The sequence below is a fragment of the Halichoerus grypus genome, chromosome 6, assembly GCF_964656455.1.
Source record: "Halichoerus grypus chromosome 6, mHalGry1.hap1.1, whole genome shotgun sequence".
In the NCBI taxonomy this organism is placed as follows: domain Eukaryota; kingdom Metazoa; phylum Chordata; class Mammalia; order Carnivora; family Phocidae; genus Halichoerus; species Halichoerus grypus.
In genome coordinates this window covers 149,966,349-149,985,218 of record NC_135717.1, presented here as the reverse complement: position 1 = coordinate 149,985,218, position 18,870 = coordinate 149,966,349, and positions in this window count along the sequence as shown.

Sequence of the window (18,870 nt, the reverse complement as noted above, 5' to 3'; positions counted from 1 at the left end):
TGTTTTGTTTTGTTTTGTTTTGTTTTAGATACCTGCTTAATGAGACGGGATATCCTTAGATGTTGGTTTCCGACTTACTCTAAGACTAATTTTAGGAAGCAAGTTTATCCCATTTACATATCTTGGTATAAAATGTATTTCTTGACTTTTAATTTTAGCATGTTATTTTATATTTTCTTACTTTAATAGTCCAATTTCTATATTTTGCTAACTGAATTGACCCTGTTTTGTCTTATTAATTCATTCATTAAATATTTATTGTGTACTATTTGTGGGTGGCACTAATTTAAGTGCTGGAATAAAAGTTAAGCAAACAGACAAAAGTCTCTTTACCTCTGGAGCTATGTGATTTTTCTAATGGTAATTTAGATTGTTACATAATCTATTTTTTTCCATTTTATAGTAGTTACCTTTAAAACTTTATATTTATATGTATAAAATGTAAAAGTAAAAACTTTATGTATATGTATGTAAAATATTTCTTCATTTTTTTTAGACAATATGACTGCCATCACCCCCATGAGGAATAGAGTTTTCTTTTTTTTAACTTAATTTTTTTATTATTATGTTATGTTAATCATCATACATTACATCATTAGTTTTTGATGTAGTGTTCCATGATTCATTGTTTGCATGTAACACTCAGTGCTCCATGCAGAACGTGCCCTCTTTAATACCCATCACCAAGCTAACCCATCCCCCCACCCCCCTCCCCTCTAGAACCCTCAGTTTGTTTCTCAGAGTCCATAGTCTCTCATGGTTCGTCTCCCCCTCCGATTTCCCCCCCCTTCATTCTTCCCCTCCTGCTATCTTCTTCTTTTTTTTTTTTTCTTCTTAACATATATTGCATTATTTGTTTCAGAGGTACGGGTCTGTGATTCAACAGTCTTACACAATTCACAGCGCTCACCATAGCACATACCCTCCCCAATGTCTACCACCCAGTCACCCCATCCCTCCCACCCCCCACCACTCCAGCAACCCTCAGTTTGTTTCCTGAGATTAAGAATTCCTCATATCAGTGAGATCATGAGATACATGTCTTTCTCTGATTGACTTATTTCGCTCAGCATAATACCCTCCAGTTCCATCCATGTCATTGCAAATGGCAAGATTTCATTCCTTTTGATGGCTGCATAATACTCCATTGTATATATATATATACCACATCTTCTTTATCCATTCATCTGTCGATGGACATCTTGGCTCTTTCCATAGTTTGGCTATTGTGGACATTGCTGCTATAAACATTGGGATGCATGTACCCCTTCGGATCCCTACATTTTTATCTTTGGGGTAAATACCCAGTAGTGCAATTGCTGGATTCTATGATAGCTCTATTTTCAACTTTTTGAGGAACCTCCATACTGTTTTCCAGAGTGGCTGCACCAGCTTACATTCCCACCAACAGTGTAGGAGGGTTCCCCTTTCTCCGCATCCCTGCCAACATCTGTTGTTTCCTGACTTGTTAATTTTAGCCATTCTGACTGGTGTGAGGTGGTATCTCATTGAGGTTTTGATTTGGATTTCCCTGATGCCGAATGAATAGAGTTTTCAATCACATGTTTGGTTGAGGATTTTAAATAGCAAGTTTAACCTGTATTTCTTGACTTTTCCACTTTGGGTAACAGCTATATTCTGCTAAGCCATACTAGAAATTTTTATCCTCACCCTTCCTCCCTTCACTAGCCCTCTGTATGCTAAGTTTTGGTTTTATGTTATGATTTTTAAATTGTCAACATTTATAATACTTATTTTCTATAACCGTATTTTGACTTAGTGCTCTTCTCAAGTGGATCCAGTGGTCACCGTCACATTAGATCATGACTATGGTCAGTCTGTAGTTTGTTGGGGTTTTTTGTTTGTTTGTTTATTCCTTTTTTTAGGAAGAGCTCAAGGGTTTATCAGGCTATGAAATCTTGAATATTTGAGAATGTGTACCTGTTATCATTATATTTAAATAATAACTTCACCCCAATTCATTATTCTCTGGGAACAGAATCTGCAACTAAGATTCTGGGTGCCCTTCTCCTCTTGTTCTTCTTTCCTGAAGATCCCGAGGGGATCCTCCTTTGGTACTAGATATTCTTCTGCATGATTATGATTGTTCTCCCTTCTTCTTCAGCTTAGCTCCAAAACATAAAAGTCCAGATTACTGAATATAAATTGTCTCATATCAGGTGAAATAATGTTGGTGTTTTTCCTACATCTTTTCCTTGGGATGTGTACATATCTCCTCCATCCATTCCTTCCTAAATTGGGAGAATGCCTCATTTCTTGGGCACTGCATCTATTTATTGTTGAAGTTTTAAATGAAGGCACAAGGCAAAAGTGGTTGTTGGTCTCCTAAAAGCCCTTGCAGGATGGCATTTAACAAAGTTCAGCTCTTATCCTCAGCATGTATATTCCTAAGTCTCACTGTCTCACAGAAACAAACAAAAATTCCAGTTTTTAAAATTATTAATGTATGAAACTTTTTCTCTAGGAACAAAATACTCTTATTGATATGACACAGCTTTTCACTGGAAGCACATATGCATTGGAAGATAGTTACAATCAGAAATATAATTACTGAGTCTTTTGCCAAACCAAAGAAGTAAGTTGGATGATTTTTGGAAATGTTCTTCATCTAATATAGTTTGAGGTAACCTTCCCTACTTAAGGAACAGGCTTGTCAATTAGACCATTAATGTTCAAAGTCTATGACTGACCAACACATTCAGCTTGTCATATTCTCTATTTAGATTTGTTAACATTTTAAATAGAGTCTAGCTTTTGTTAGGTGTAAGTTCTATCCCGTGGGGGAAATTATATATTTGAACTTTGGTGATACTTTCATAATTGGAGAATTGAGATCAGTTATCCCAATTTTAGAGGTGAGAAAATAAAAACTTACAGAAGTTAAGTCACCCGATATAGCGAGATAACATAATGAAACCTAGTCTGCCTGATACCAAATCCTATCTTTTTTTCCTGCTCTACCACCTAGGCAGAAAAGCTGATATGTCCAAGATCTTCATATCATTTCCTGTGCATTTACCTTGCCTCTTTTATTCTATAGGGGCCTGTCAGACTAAGGATGCAACTTACAAGATCCTTGGAAACATTTCATTTATTTATTTATTCAATCAACACTTTTTTTTTTTAAGATTTTATTTATTTACTTTAGAGAAAGAGAGCACACGAGCCTGAGCCAGGGGAGGGGCAGAGGGTGAAGGAGAGATAGAATCTCAAGCAGACTCCACACTGAACCTGGAGCCCCAGGCAGGGCTTTGTCTCACGACCCTGAGATCATGACCTGAGCAGACACCAAGAACCAACCCAGGTGCTTTACTGACTGAGCTACCCAGGTGCCCTGATCAACACCTTTTTTTTTTTTTTAATGGAGTACCACAACAGATATGCCAATATCCCTCTCATCCCCTTGGGACTCACTTTCTAAAGGCTGCTTACTGGAAATATCTGTCCTTTTTACTGGAAAGGTTTTTTTTTTTTAATTCTGGTTTTTTTGTTGCTGTTATTTTATTTTTGTTGTAATTTTGTTTTTGTTTTGCCCAAGAAGCATATTCAACCTTCACACAGGGAAAACTAGACAGAGTTAACTTTCTTAGAACTGCCCCCAACATATGATAGTCAGAGTTGGTAAATAAATAACCCATGTATTTCATTGTTAGGTTGGAATACCTTCATTGTTCGGTATGTTCTGCCCTATCTCTTATGTTATACCATGGGACTGAGTTCCCATTTTCCAGATTGAAAACTTGTCTGATGCCACACTCTTTTCAGCTTTCTTTATTCCCTTTCTCACTTCTTCACTTATTTACTAGTTTTTCTGGATTTCCCAAATTACAGGCATATAAATCCTTGCCTCAAGATCTGCTTCTTGGAGCACCTAAACTAAGATCAAAGAATACTACCTGCCTATTACTGTTGAAAGATCTGAAAATATAGCAGCAAAATAAATTAAATTGTCTGACCTTGTATGTGTCAAAAAATTTATTTGCAACTTGGAAATTGGCAAAATTGATTACTGAATGTCCTTTCAATAAAATCCTGAACTTGACTCATCATCAACTGAGCTATTTTACAACTCTGTTGGAGCAGAGGTTAATTTGTAAATTTTGCCCAGTAGAGATCAAATAATTTCTGTCCAATGGAATAGATAGTGCCAAAGGTTATATTTTATTTCCCTGTAAGACATTAATCAGTTCTGTATATAACCCAGCAATCCTATCCTGACATTTCTTTATTAAGTGCCTGGTTTCACCCAATGTTCTTGAACATATTTTTACAATATACTGGTTGTCTTATTAACAACAAAAAAAAATAAGATAACATTTTTGGCATGTGTTCTTTTATATTTGTCTAAGAGTCACATGCTGTAAACTTTAGAGAATTATACTTAACATAATGGAAATGAAAAATAAATAACAATAACTACACACATACACTTAATGTATATGCATATATATAGTAAGTCATGTCTTGATGAATCTTACAAGAATAAAGCTGGGTAGAAGTTAGAGACTGATGGTTTGAGGCAAAGTGGTTGAGAAGGCACCTAGGTGGAGATGTAAAGGAAGAGAGATAGTGGGTCATACAGATATATAAAGCAGACAAGAAAAATATAGAAATGTGGGAACTGTGAAATAAGATTGTGCTTGACAAGTTCAAGTAACAGCAGGAAGATCACTGGGGGAGAAACTGAGTGAGTTATAGTGGGGGAAAGGGGAGGGAATGGAAGCAATGAGGACAAAGAAGTAATGTGGACCAGATCATGTATGACCTTCTACATTTCTTCCAGGATGTGGCTTATATGCTGAGTGAGATAGAAAAGAACCACTAGAAAATTTGGAGCAAGCATAATGTGATCCCCTCTGTTTCTAAAGGATCATAAAAGTGACACTGTTGAGATTAGGGGCTAGAGCAGATGCAGAGAGAATAGTCAAGATTCCTTTTTCTCCCCCCAATTTTGGCAAGATGTGTTGGTGACAGAGGTGGTGAGAAGAGATCTGATCCTGGATAAATTCTGAGATAGAACCAACATAATTCTCCCTGATAATTGGATGTGATTTATGAGAATGAATATCAGTCTTCATTTATCCTTTCTTCACTTCTTCAAATATTTAGTGCAAGACATTGGGTTAAGTGTATGATAAAACAGCTTTTGAGATTCACATGGACTTTTGTTGCAGGTCTAACAAATTTGAGATTAATATGGTCATGTCACTTCAGAGACATTTTAATATTTAAAACTGCCACTTCCACAAATGGTGATAAATGCATCGGCAAAAATCTCACCACAGTAATTTAAACATAGGTGATTCTGACAGTCAATACTGAGTCACACTCTACTTCTCAGGGAAGATATTCATATAAAGTAAAATCAGGTTTATTTTCCATTAATGGAACAAAAATATACAAAATGAAACTCAGAATATGAATCTATTTACATGAACTTTAGAACTGTGAAACTAGGGTTGGAAAATTTTAGCAATTTATTTTAAAAAATTATATTGGTTTCAGAAACTGGCAGGCCATCACTCAAAATACCCTGAATCACTAACTTCTGCAGTACTTTTGTTTGGTATTCTTTATGATAGTATTGTTCCTAAATCACATAAGTATCATGCATTTCATGCTAAGAATTGGCCTGTCATTTTTTTTTTCTGTCAACTAATCCTTTTTATCATCAAAGAAATATTTGATTTATCTTCAGTAGTCGATCAATTGATCTTTAAAGCAAGATGTGCAACCAGAGACAGTGTGAAAGATAACACATTGATTACAAGGGAAAAAATTAGATCTTCAGCTAATAATTACTTTTATCTTTTCTTTTTTAATATAAAATTTAGTATCTCTTACTAAAGTAGTACATGGATATAATTTTTAATTATATTAGTAGATATACACAGGAGTATATTTATAATTCTTTTCCTAGGGAGGTACAGTCAAAAGGTTTGGACATATATCATACAAACATTTATTCGTTATGCTTATTTTTATTATCTGTGTCCCTCTATTACAATGCAATCCTATGAGGGGTGTGATTTGTTTTTATTCTTGTTCCCTAAGACCTCCCATGCACAAAAAACTATACCTAGAACATAACAGGCACACAATAAAGGATGTGTTTAATTAAAAAGATGGACTAGCACTTATAATCATGTCTTACTATATTTCTTGAAATTAAAAAAATCAAGAAAGAAAATTCTCTGACCTGGAAATCAGATACATATGTATTTGTGAAAAACACAAAGAACAACAAAAGAGAATGATAAAAGATACTGATTTCCCCAAGGTTTTACTTTGGTATTGTTAAAAAAGAGTCTCTATTAATAGAGGGCAGCACCTAACAATGAACTAGACAGTATAGTGAAACAGAAGTCATTTGGGGTAGCAAAAGATGATGTTAATAATAACATAGCTAACATTTATTGTTTACTTTGGGCAAGTCAATGAAAATAAGCATTTTATGGATATTGTGTTTTTATCCCCAAGGACTAGAAGAATTCTTGATATATAATGGATGCTCAATGAGCATTTAGAAGACATAAATTTTCTCTTTAATTCTCAAACAACTTCATGAAGAAAAACATATTTTTATGACTCTTTTTCAGATTATGACATCTGAGGCTAGAGAAGTTAAGATACTTGCCCAAAATCACACAAAGAACCAATAAGATAGTCCAGAGTTATATCAACATCAGAGATGAGAAATTAAGCTCTTAACCAGTATGCTGTCTCTGTTTTTAATGGAAAATAAGATAATTGTACAAAGATGAGTAATGCGTGTGCAGTATCCTATAGAAAGACTAGAAGGTTAGCTGTGCAGACTACATAAATCAGTTATTTATATAGAACCTTATATATAATTCTCATTTTTACCAGTCTGAAAGGTGAGGTATGCATTATTGAGTGAGGTATAGAATGGTAGAAAAAGTAGACGGATAATCCACAGATCTAATTAGTGCCCAACAGATGGTTGTTTAGAAGCTGAACTACAGAGTGACTAGAAGTAACTCTTAGACTCTGGTTTCAGTGCAGAGAGGACACAAGATGGAGCTACTGGGGAAGGGACAGTGTATCTGCAATTAGGGGTTCTTACTCTTCCCCTACCCACAAGGGGGGATATCACATCTCAAAATATCAAAACAGAATCCATTATTCAAATGATGAGGGAAGGGGCAACAGGAATAGGTCATACAGAAAAAAGGCCACATAAAAGTTAAAGTTGGAAGAAAGCAATGCTCTTGCCAGTTGATTCAGGCAGAATTGGAGTATTGGACGTCGTACCCCCCCCCCACACCCACTCAAGTTAGATGGGAAGAAAGAATCCCAATGCTAAGCTCTCTGCAAAAAAATAAATAAATAAATAAAAATTTATTCTAGAAAGCCATCAAGAGTGTCTTAGCCGGCTCCTTTAGAAAGCAGAGATGAAGATTAATTTGGTGCCAGTATGTTTGGGCTATACCAGCACAGGGAGGTGAAGGTAAGAAAAAAAGAAATCAAAGTGAAAAAAGGGAATATGCAAAGCAATCCAATGTGATGTGTCATTGTGCCAGCCATGGCTTCATGACAAGCTGGGAAAGGACAAAAACAATCTCTCGGCATGTCTCTGCTCAGCATGTGGTTCTTCTCCAAAAGGGCTGCAAGGAAGAACTCCACTCAGACTAGTCCATCAAATACAGTAAGAAAGAGAAATGTATGAGTTCAATTTCCTTTTACCTTTCACTTCTCATTTGTCAAGACACAACTCCTAAACAACTGGGCTGCATGTCCAGCCCCTTTGTTGCTAAGAAGCCAGAAACTACGCCATGCATTGAGGTGTTTTACCCAAGACCAAGAGAAGAGTGATGACCCAGTATGAGTATTATGCCAAAAAGATAGAGAAATTAAAAAGTTCAGAGTATTTGAGGAGGTGTATAAGGTTTTTGTTCCAACACAAAAGAAGATAGGTTAAAATAATACATTGCTTCATGCTGTCTCTTTATCCTCACCTCATGTAATGCTTTGAGTAAAAGAGGGAAGACTTCAGAAAAGAAAGAGTTTGCCCTATAATTACTTTAGGACAAAATAGAAGTGCTTGGGATGAAACAAAAATAAGAGTCTAGTCTAAGCAAGGGTGTGCAAATCCAGGTGAGGTCAGACCTCTGTCAGTATCGATATCCTAAAAGTTGGACCCAAGGAAAACCTGATAGGCAAACTTGAAAAAAAATCAGTGGATGCTGTGGCAGAAGTTGGGATACATGAGGAATAGAATAAAATTTCAAAAAGGTGATTAAAAAACAGGCTCCAATGCTAGAAAAATGGCTAACTGGATGGGGAATGGGCACTCAGGAATCCATGGGGGTGAGCAGAAGGGAGGCTAGTATATGGCATGACTTCTCAATGAAGTTTTTATTTTAATAATATTTATGATGATAATATTAACTGACATTTATGCCATTCTCATTTTCCAAGCTTTATAGAAGCTCTATTAACTCTTTTATTTTCTTGGTATTTATGAGGCAGGTACAGGTATTACCCCATTTTACAAATGACAAAAACTGAGCCTCAGAGAAGATAATTAAATTGCCAGGTTACACAGCTAAATGAGAAACAAAGTCAAGATTTTAACCCAAGCAGATAGGCTCCAGACTATGTCAGGAGATGGGGTAGTAGCTGCCATCAGCAACATGAAAGGACCTGACAACTCTAACTTCCTATTTCCCAAGGTGGACACTCTATGTTATTCCCCATGAAGCTCCTCAGAAAGCTCACGAAGGCAGCCTTAGAGCATACTCTGTGCAGAGCTGAGTCTGGGATTAGGAAATATATCTCTCTAACTCATTTAATATAAATTCAATACACAAATTCTCAAACTGACCAAATTAGTAAGATGCCAATTTATTTTAATGGTCATGAATTCTCAGGGGAATTTTTGCACTGAAATATGTCATATATTCATTGAAGTCACTTATTGACAAAATGTCCAGTACTCTTTACAATCACAAATGCTGAGAAGAAAATCTCCCCATGACTTGAAATCCTTACTACTCAGATAAGTTGGAGTAACCAACAACTGAGAGAAAATGTGAAAAGTACAGCTACACTAGGTAAATATTTCAGCATCACAAAGGTAAGGCTGCCATTTTAATTCCTTCCTTCTCAAAGATTTCACTATTTCTAGTTTTTTGCCATGGGAAGGTAGCTTCTCTTTTACATAGAGTACATCAATGGGAATTGTAGTGCATTTTATATGATAAACCATTGTAGCTTTGCTAGAATGCCTGTATCCAGAATGTCCAAGCATCTTTATAGAAACAGAGCGTCTGCCATGTGAAAGTAAATGCATCTGGGTGGGCTGTATTTAGGATTTTGTTCTCTTGAAGATACTATACTGAGATCTACTATTTTAATTTAAAAAATATATTTAGAATAAGATAGGAGTATGCTTTACAGGAATCTTGATTTTGAGAGCAATTAAATATAAATTAGCTTTCTCACTTACACAGAATTATTAGAAGACTGCCTGCAATTTAAACTTCATCAAGTGTTGATCTGAGTATTTTAACTTCAAAGCATTAATAATCACTTGTAAAAATCTCTATATGACATTTTTTTCTTTTACACTTTGAACAAAAAGAATGTTTCTCTTTTGAAGAAAATACTTTAAGAGCAAGTATGAATGTCTATTTCATGTTGAAAAGAAAACCAATAAAGAAATTCATAGCCGCCATGAAACTGAAGGTTTATTTGAAGAAAATGCAAAGGTGGGTGGGAGAAATCTAATGTGTAGTCATGTATTTCTGGCCTCTTTCCTTTAATGTGACAGAATGACAACTAACAGAGATACCCGTCTTTGGACGGGGGGAGGAATTTTTTTAGCCCCAAATTTGAGCTATCCACAGAGCTTTCACCAGCCATTAATGTTTATGTAAATGCCTTTTAGAATGGCTTGCCCATCTGGAGTTGCAAATGAGCAAAACATTTAAAATATGGTACCTTCTTCTTTTTTTTTTTAAAGATTTTATTTATTTATTTGATAGAGAGAGACAGAGCGAGAGAGGGAACACAAGCAGGGGGAGTGGGAGAGGGAGAAGCAGACTCCCCTGCTGAGCAGGGAGCCCGATGCAGGGCTCAATCCCAGGACCCCGGGATCATGATCTGAACCAAAGGCAGACGCTTAACAACTGAGCCACCAGGGCACCCCTATGGTACCTTCTTCTTAAAGCAAATATCACCTTAATGACTAGTTGATAATTGAGGGAAGGTTCTTAGCGCATTTCTGTAAGAAATATCCGTGGCACTGTGTACAACCGGCACAAAGTCGTACCCAACTGGTAGCATATCTTTTTCCCACCAACGCCTCTACAAACTTTTCTCTTACTTCTCTCACCTCCCCCTTTCTCTTTATTCTTCCACCCTCCAGTTCCCCCCATGTGTTTCTCCCTTCATCTGCCTCACCTCTTGGACCAATGACATTCTTAGCACCCAATCTCTCTGGCTATCTTTTGTGATTAAACTATATGGCAAATATCAGCTATTTTTCCTCTAATATATTTCAACAAATTAAATAAATTGATGAGTATTTCCATTAATGAATCAAGTAGCATATTTAAGGTGGGCATGAGTTTATGATTTATCACTTCATTTCCTACTTATTGCTTTTGTCCAAGGAGGCCTTTGTGAACGAATTATTTTTTTTCTAACGAAGTGAAATGTCAGGCTCAAAATAATCAGAGCTTTCTTTCTTTTAGTCTTGAAGAAAATATCCAATTGACATATTTACTTTATTGACCCTAATCTTCATTGAACATTTACTATGGGCCCCCAAAGTTCTAAGGGTTTATGTGTGTAAACACAGTTAATCCTCATAACAATCTTCTGAGTACTATTCTAATCCTTACTTTACAAAAAAGGATAATAAAACACAGAAGGTGAAGTAAAATGCCCAAGTTTACATATCTGATAAGTGGTGGAGGACTCAAAACCAAATTGTTCGGCTCAAAAACTTCAGGCGTTGACTGCTACACTGTATTATCTTTTATTCCTGTGTTCTCAGCCAGAATCCATGCAGAAAAATTAATACTGAAAATAAATGTTTCAAATATGGTTGCCAAACAGTTCTGTAGACATTGTAGAAAGTATATACATTTGTGTTGTTTACAGACATGAATGGAGCTCTTTACATATTAAGACTGATGTTTAAATAAACATTTTTGTCACTTTATATTTTTATATGAATATGAAGTAGGCTCATCCTTGCTTGTGTTTAAAATAAATGCAGTTTTTTCTTTCTATAAGTCTCTGGATTAAAAAAAAAAAAAAAGATGATTTGTGTCTGGAAGAGCTGTCTACTACCCAGGTGCTTTTTATGGCTGGATTTCACATTAAGAAAACATTTACCATGGAAACATCTGGAAAACAGATCACACAGACAGCATTTTACGCAAGGGAATCTACTTAATTCAGTTGCTCTTTTTTAAAAATGGGCCACCCTGTTCATGCCAACTGTATGCATTGAAAGCATATGAGCCATAAAAATGTCCCTTGCTTAAGCAATCAGTTTTTCATTATTCTCCAATATTTTATCTGCTGGCTAGATTATATTCCACAGCCAAAGGCTTTCCTCTTCCTACTACCAACTCTGCCCTGAGATAAAGCATAGCTAGGAGTCCTCTTCCCATTTGCCATGAAAGAAGTAGTTAATGCCAGGGAGAACCTGATAAATGGAAAGGAATGGATCCAAGAATGAAAACATCTATGTGGGCATACTTTGGTGTATAACTAAATAGCAATATATGAAGAATCAGAAACTTAGGTCTAAAACAATGGTTCTTAACTATGAGTTAGTGTAAGAAATGATGGTACAGAAAGCACACCTCACTCTGATTCATGAATTTGGAAAGGACAAAGTAAATACGTATTTGAAAAAGTTTCCCAGGTGATTCTGGTGTACTACTAGTGAAAAAACATTTCTATATATCAATATTTCCAAAAATTACTTAATGATAAGAGTGGTCTGCGTTGCTTGTTAAAACTACAGGTTGCCAAGACCTTCATCTGGAGACTCTGAATTAAGTAAATTTGGGGGTGTTGAAGGGGAGTTTATTTTCTCTTCAGGCACGTTTCAGGAACATTGCACCAAATCGGTATTTTACTACAGTGCCCTGAAAGATGCATTACAAAGAAATGACTGTCTTGTCAATCATTTCATATAAGAATCCCCTCCTAGAAGATTCTGGAACATGGATTAACATAATAAAGGTTCTTAAATGTCTTGCTAATAGCAAAGAAAGTTGCTTGACCTACATTTTTACTATGAAACACATTTTCTCATCTGACAGTCTCAATATTTCCGAGGATTTAATGTTCTTAAATCCATACTTCGGAAAATCATTCTAGTTCCTAAATGGATATGAATAATGCCACCTAACTAAAGTTGCAACCAGCATATGTAGTCCAATTACACAAATTAGAAAAAAGACATTCCATTTGGGTGGAGAATTGAGGTAAGAATTGTAATCAGATTGACTTTCTAAGCATTTGAACTACAAAAAGATACTCTTTCCCTTCGGATTTTAGCCCCTTATTGTTTTCAGACTGTGTGCACAGCCTGCACAACTGTCCACAGTGACCCTGTTCATTAAGTGCAGAGTAAAACTTGGTTTTCCATGAAATGAGAGTACCCTGAAAGAACATTTGCCCTCAGTTCCACCTTTGCAGGAAAGTGATGTAATCTCACTGGCACAGGAGTCAAGTTGTAGACATAGGTACACTAGGTGTGACTCATTACGGGAACAGGCCAGAGTAAGGCTGAAATATGGGCACACGAGATGCGAGCCCATTATGGGAATAGGCAGAAGTCAAGCTGTCAGTGAACATACTAGCTGGGTAGAGACTGCTATTTGCCTCATGTTTTTTCCCTCTCCCTGTTCTATGTGACAGAGTCCTTGATTTTCAGTTGGGTGAATAACCATCTGGAACAAATTTCACATTTCCCACACTCCTTTGCTTCGAGTTTTGGCTATAACACTAAGTGCTTGCCAATGACAAATAAATAAAAACTGTATGTGCAAGTTCAAGGCAGTGTTCTTAAAAGGAGACAGAGCACCCTTCTTCTTCTTTTTTCTTTCTTTCTGTCAGGTACAATGCGAATGAATGGCAATGGCAATGGCCAAGAGTGGAAGATGAAATGAACTTAGGAAGGGAGGCTCTACATAACAGGCTAACAAAGGGCCTGGGTGCCTGATACCATGGACAGCCATCCCATCTGTCTCTGGACCACCTACCTCCAGACTGTGTTGGGAGAGAGAAAATAACTTCTATTTTACTTAAGACACTGTTATTTGAGTTTTTCTGTCACTCACAGCCAAACTCAATCTTAAAAAATTCAATATGTGTGGTTGACGTGAATTCCTAAGCCAAGTTATTGTAATTTTTAAAGATTATCTATGCTGTTTCCTGCTTTCAATTAGCAACACTAATTAAAACTTGATTTTGCTTCTATAATGCTAAATTTAAAATGGCTTTTATATATTTTTATATGCACTGTTTCATGAAAAGACAAAATGTCAATATGAGCAGCCTTCTAAGATTCAAGTCCTTAAACTTAGAAAAAAACTGAATCTGCAATATGAATATGATTTCAACTTTGAAATTGGATATTTCCTGATTGAAGGGGAAGATTAAGATATTCCTATAGTAAGACTTTTTTTCTAGGTTCTTAATTTATACATTGGTATATAGTAAGAAATAAGACACAACTGTCACATTTAACAACCACACAGCCTCAAGAAAATAGCAAGTAGAAAAACCACTTACAATGCAGTGTGATAAGCTCTAGCAAAGAGTGAATTAATATATATTAGTAAATAATAAGCTAGCACAGATTGAGTTAAGCACATGTTAGTTAATATACTATCAAGAAACATATAACAAATTAATGTGTTTCATGTATTTTACAAATTGCATACATATTTTTAATGTTGCCTATGAATATATATCTCTAGTACAATTCATTTATCTTTAATTTTTGTTGCTCATTCTTTATTTGATATATCATATTCCACATTAAAGAATTTGACAATTTTATGTAGACTAATGGAAGAATACCATAAATTCTTGCTGAAAAAATTATTTGACTACATATATACACACACACATATACACACATACATATATATTCTACACTTTAACATTTATGAGCTACTAATCTGACACCCCTCTCTTTTCCTGGGAATATTTCCTCCCCTACTCCATTCACATAGATCTATGTCATGTTCTTCTATGGCCCCATTTTCCTAAATATAGTTACTTAAAGGTTACTCAAGGCGGCCCAATCAGACACATTTCCTAAGAGTTTTGAATTTGAGACCAGATAAAGTGTCAGTCATTATTCCCCTGTTCACTGAAGCTGTGGGTTGTAAAACTCAGATGGCCAAAGGTCGTATTTCTCCCCATGTGAAGAACACAAGTTTTCAATGAGAGGAAATAATGCTAAATAGATCAAGAAAAGTATGGTCAAGAGGGAAAGAGAGAGTTCTACAAAACTCAATTTTTTTTTAATTTAAATTTTAGTTAGTTAACATACAGGGCAATTGGTTTCAGGAGTAGAATTCAGTGATTCATCACTTACATATAACACCCAGTACTCATCACAAGTACCCTCTTTAATACCCATTATCCATCTAACCTATCCCCCCACCCACCTTCCTCCATCAACCCTCAATTTGTTCTCTATTATTAAGAGTCTCTTATGGTTTGTTTCCCTCTCTCTTTTTTTCTTTTTCCCCTCCCATATGTTCACTTGTTTTCTTTCTTAAATTCCACATATGAATGTGATCATATGGTATTTGTCTTTCTCTGACTGGCTTATTTCACTTAGCATAATAGATTCTAGCTCCATCCACATCATTGCAAATGGCAAGATTTCATTCTTTTTGATGGCTGAGTAATATTCCATTATATATATATATATATATATATATATATATATATATATATATATAAACACTAAACACCGCATCTTCTTTGTCCACTCATCATTTGATGGACATTTGGGCTCTCTCCATAGTTTGGCTATTGTTGGTAACTGCGGCACTCGATTCTTGGTTCCAAGTCTTCCTGATGCCCAGATATCCCCTTGTGCTGAAGCTCCCTTGATTGGACTTGAGTCATTCCAAATAGATTACATCATGGTCCAGTAACAAACAACCCCCAGTTATAATGACTTAAAAAAAAAAAGCAAGATTTATTTCTCTCTCATATTTCATGACAATCAGGGATTGGCAGGGAGAGCTCTGTTTATCACAGTCATTTGGGAGTTCAAGTAAATGATATAGTCAGTTGCCATGCCAGAGAGAAGAGAGAAATCTTTAGGGGGTCTCACAGTAGCAATTAAATGCTTTAAACTCAAGCCAGAAAATGACACACATCATTTCCATTCCCAACTCTTCGTTCAGAAATGGTAATATGACCCCAACCAACATAAGAAGCCAGGCATTATTATATTCTGGCTATGTGCACAGAAAAGGGAAGAATGGGAAATAACACATTATCAACTGGAGTCCTAACTAATAGAGCAGTGACAATTTTCTTTTGCCAAGGCAAACCAAGGAAAGGGCAAAGGTTGAAATCTGTTGCAGTGGTCATGTGTGGTTGAGGGTTTAGTTATAATTCTAAATTTCTTTGTTGTGGGATGTCTTATAGGTCTTGACAGTCACTCAGAATAATGGGAAAGTGGGACAGGGTTCTTGGAGGTAAAGCAGCAACATAAGATGCCGGAGAAAGATTTCTCAGGTTGGAGCTTCTGAAGAAACCCAGATTCTGTCTAAGCACTGATGATATTGTCCCTGTCCAGTTCTAACTATAGCATGGGAGGAGACATGCCAAATAAAATCTTGAGATAGCAGTGGGTGACTGGTTGTGATGGCTTTCCAGTGTCATCAGGAACAAGGCCCCTCTGTCTTCCTGCTTGCTCATCCTTTAGCTCTAGGCATTGCACCATATGACAGGCAGGGATATGGGCCAAAGAGGCTATTTTAGCTGAGTTTTCTTTTTTAAAAAATCTTTCATGAAAGTTCCTTCCAGCAGATGTCACTTACATTTCATTGGCCAAAACTCTGCCATAAGGGAACTTGGGAAAGAGAAAATTTTAGCTTTCCAATCTCTATAAATTTAAAACACTGGTTCTTCCACAAGTGTCTATATGTAAATGTTGGAAATTTACATTCTCATTGGGAACAAGGGAGGGCAAGGACATTTTGTTTAAAATTATTACTTATCTGTGGGCAAAGAAAGACTTGAATGTCCTTGAAGAAAATAGTTTTGTAGTATTGACCTTTCAGATGCTTCAATGATGTATTTTTGACATCTAGTAATTTATGGATTTGACTAAATTGATTCCATTATTGGGGCACAGGCACATTACAAAACAAGTAAAATTTGAGATAGAAAATAAAATGCAACCAATGATTTCTTGGTTTAGCGGATTTCATAATTTTGGAGAAAATCAAATTCACAACACTTTATTGGCTTCTGGGCAATATCAAAGAGATATTAGTGAAAGGTCTTTAGTAGTTAAATTTCCTGTGGTAGATTGTATTATTTCTTCATGGTTCTTCCTTCTTTCCCAACCTTGTTCTAATTCACTGTAAGTGACGTATATCACTTTACCCCATTGCTTTTGGGTTTAAACATGTGGGAAGTGACCATATGCCATTCAGAGCCAATAACAGGTATCATGTGCTTCTGCTGGTCGCTCTTTTGCTTCCACCATCTATCTTAAGAACAGCATGTTCATATAGTGGCTATTCCTTCAGCCAGGGTTCCAGAATGTAAGACATGTGGACCAGAACTAAACAAAGCCCAACCATGTTCAGCCAAATCCTGCTGACCTACATTTGATGTGCAGTCCCACATTTATTGTTGCAAGCCACTAAGATTTGGGAGTTGTTTAATGTCACAGAAATAACTAATAGACCTCCCATCTTACATATTCAGGTAGATTCACAGAAGCAGCTGATAGGCTTGGAAAAGTGACCCAAAAATATTTAGGTATTGCCTTTCTGGTATGCAACTGATCTCTTAAAAAGGACAACATCATCCCTGAATAACTATAAGCCTAAATAATAAATGTACTGGGCTACAATAGGATAAGAACAGCCTATATGGAAGTATGAGCCTCAATCTGACATCAAGAGAAGTCAAGGCTTCCTCTCATGGAAAACAAAAACAAAAACAAAAAAACTTCTGACAGAAGATATAAGCAAAATGGACATTCACTAAAAAGGTGACCAGACAAGCCTTAGCTAGTAGTTATGATGGCTGTACATTTGCCTTTACTAAACTAAAATATTTCTTGCATGTCAATCAAGGGCATATCAGAAATGGCAGGTATTTTAGGATCCTGGCCATAGTTTGCTTTAGTTACAACCAAAACAACTTTATAAGCTGGTATTAGTGTTGTAATTACTACCAAGTAAATTACTCCCAAATGATAATCATCTCAATACTCAGAGTTTAAACATAGACAATGCTGTGGGATAGACCTGGCTAGACTCCTGGCTATCAGACACATGATGTGTATGCTTTATGAAGTGCCCATCACAGTGACTGGTTCTTCATAGATTCCTAATAAATCATGCAGGAATGAGAGAGGAAACTTTGCAAGGTACCTAAAGTCTCTAAGTCTCAGTTCCCGCTTTGTAAAATGGATATTGACTGGGCAGGATTGAGAGGAATTAGTAAGATAAATAACATTTTACCATAGTGCCATGTACACATTGAAAGTACTCAATATGTTACAGTGTTGATTTTGTTGTTTTTCACCCTTATTATAAAGTTAATGGTGTGTAGGCCAATGCTATATATAGTACGCTTCTGTTTACCTAAGGGAAACTTGAATCTTCCAAATTTCTTCTTTGAGTCAACATAATCTTTACTGAATGTTACAGAAGACCTGGTAGTTAGGTAGTAGAGTTAATTCAGTTGACATGTAGGATTAACTGTAACCTGTATTATAGTAAGTTTAAATGCAGACTCTTTATGTGAGGAGGAAAGTATAATTTATTGAAGAAAATTTTATGTACTCTCCTTCACCTTTTAATGTAAGCAATCATGACCATTCTCAAATCTCACAGGAGGAAACTTAAAATACTTCATTAATAATTTTGCCTTACCTAAAACCAAAACATTTTGGTGAGGGGTCATAATTTAGAATGAAATTTAAACTTAAATAATTTGGTCCATGGTACCTTTCGTTTCCTTTGGTCAAGCATCCCATTCATGTAAGAACATTGCTGTTGCTGTTAAGTATCAGGCAATGGAGAACAGGAACATAGATTCTGTACTCCTTATTTTTCTATGAAGAGAGAAGCAAACACCTTACTTTTCATGACTTGCTACATTAAAAAGAATAATGCTGTTTATTTAGTTTGAACTCAATTCTAAGAACATAAACATTACCATACTTCAATAAACCTAAAACACCATTTAAAAAACAAAAAACAAAAATACTGCCCCATGTACCATGAAGAAATTTAAGATTCCTAAACTATAACACACAATTGTCAAGACAGATAAAAATTTATGTGAAAATGTGAAAAACAATGTATATCTCAGAACTGAATATTTTTTTTGCTAATTTGGAAAATGTAATTTAACCTGAACACAGTGAAAACATCTCCACTGTGAACAAAAGTTACTGAGTAGGAGGGAAATAAGTTTAGAGATCCAACAAACTTGGATTCAAATTCTTAACCATTTGTTTTCAAATTAGTAGTATGACCTTCCCCATGTTCCTCAAATTTTTAGTTGAGCCTCAGATTTTCTTTTCTATAAAACAGAAATTCAACATACATTCTACAGTTGGTCTGAAAATTG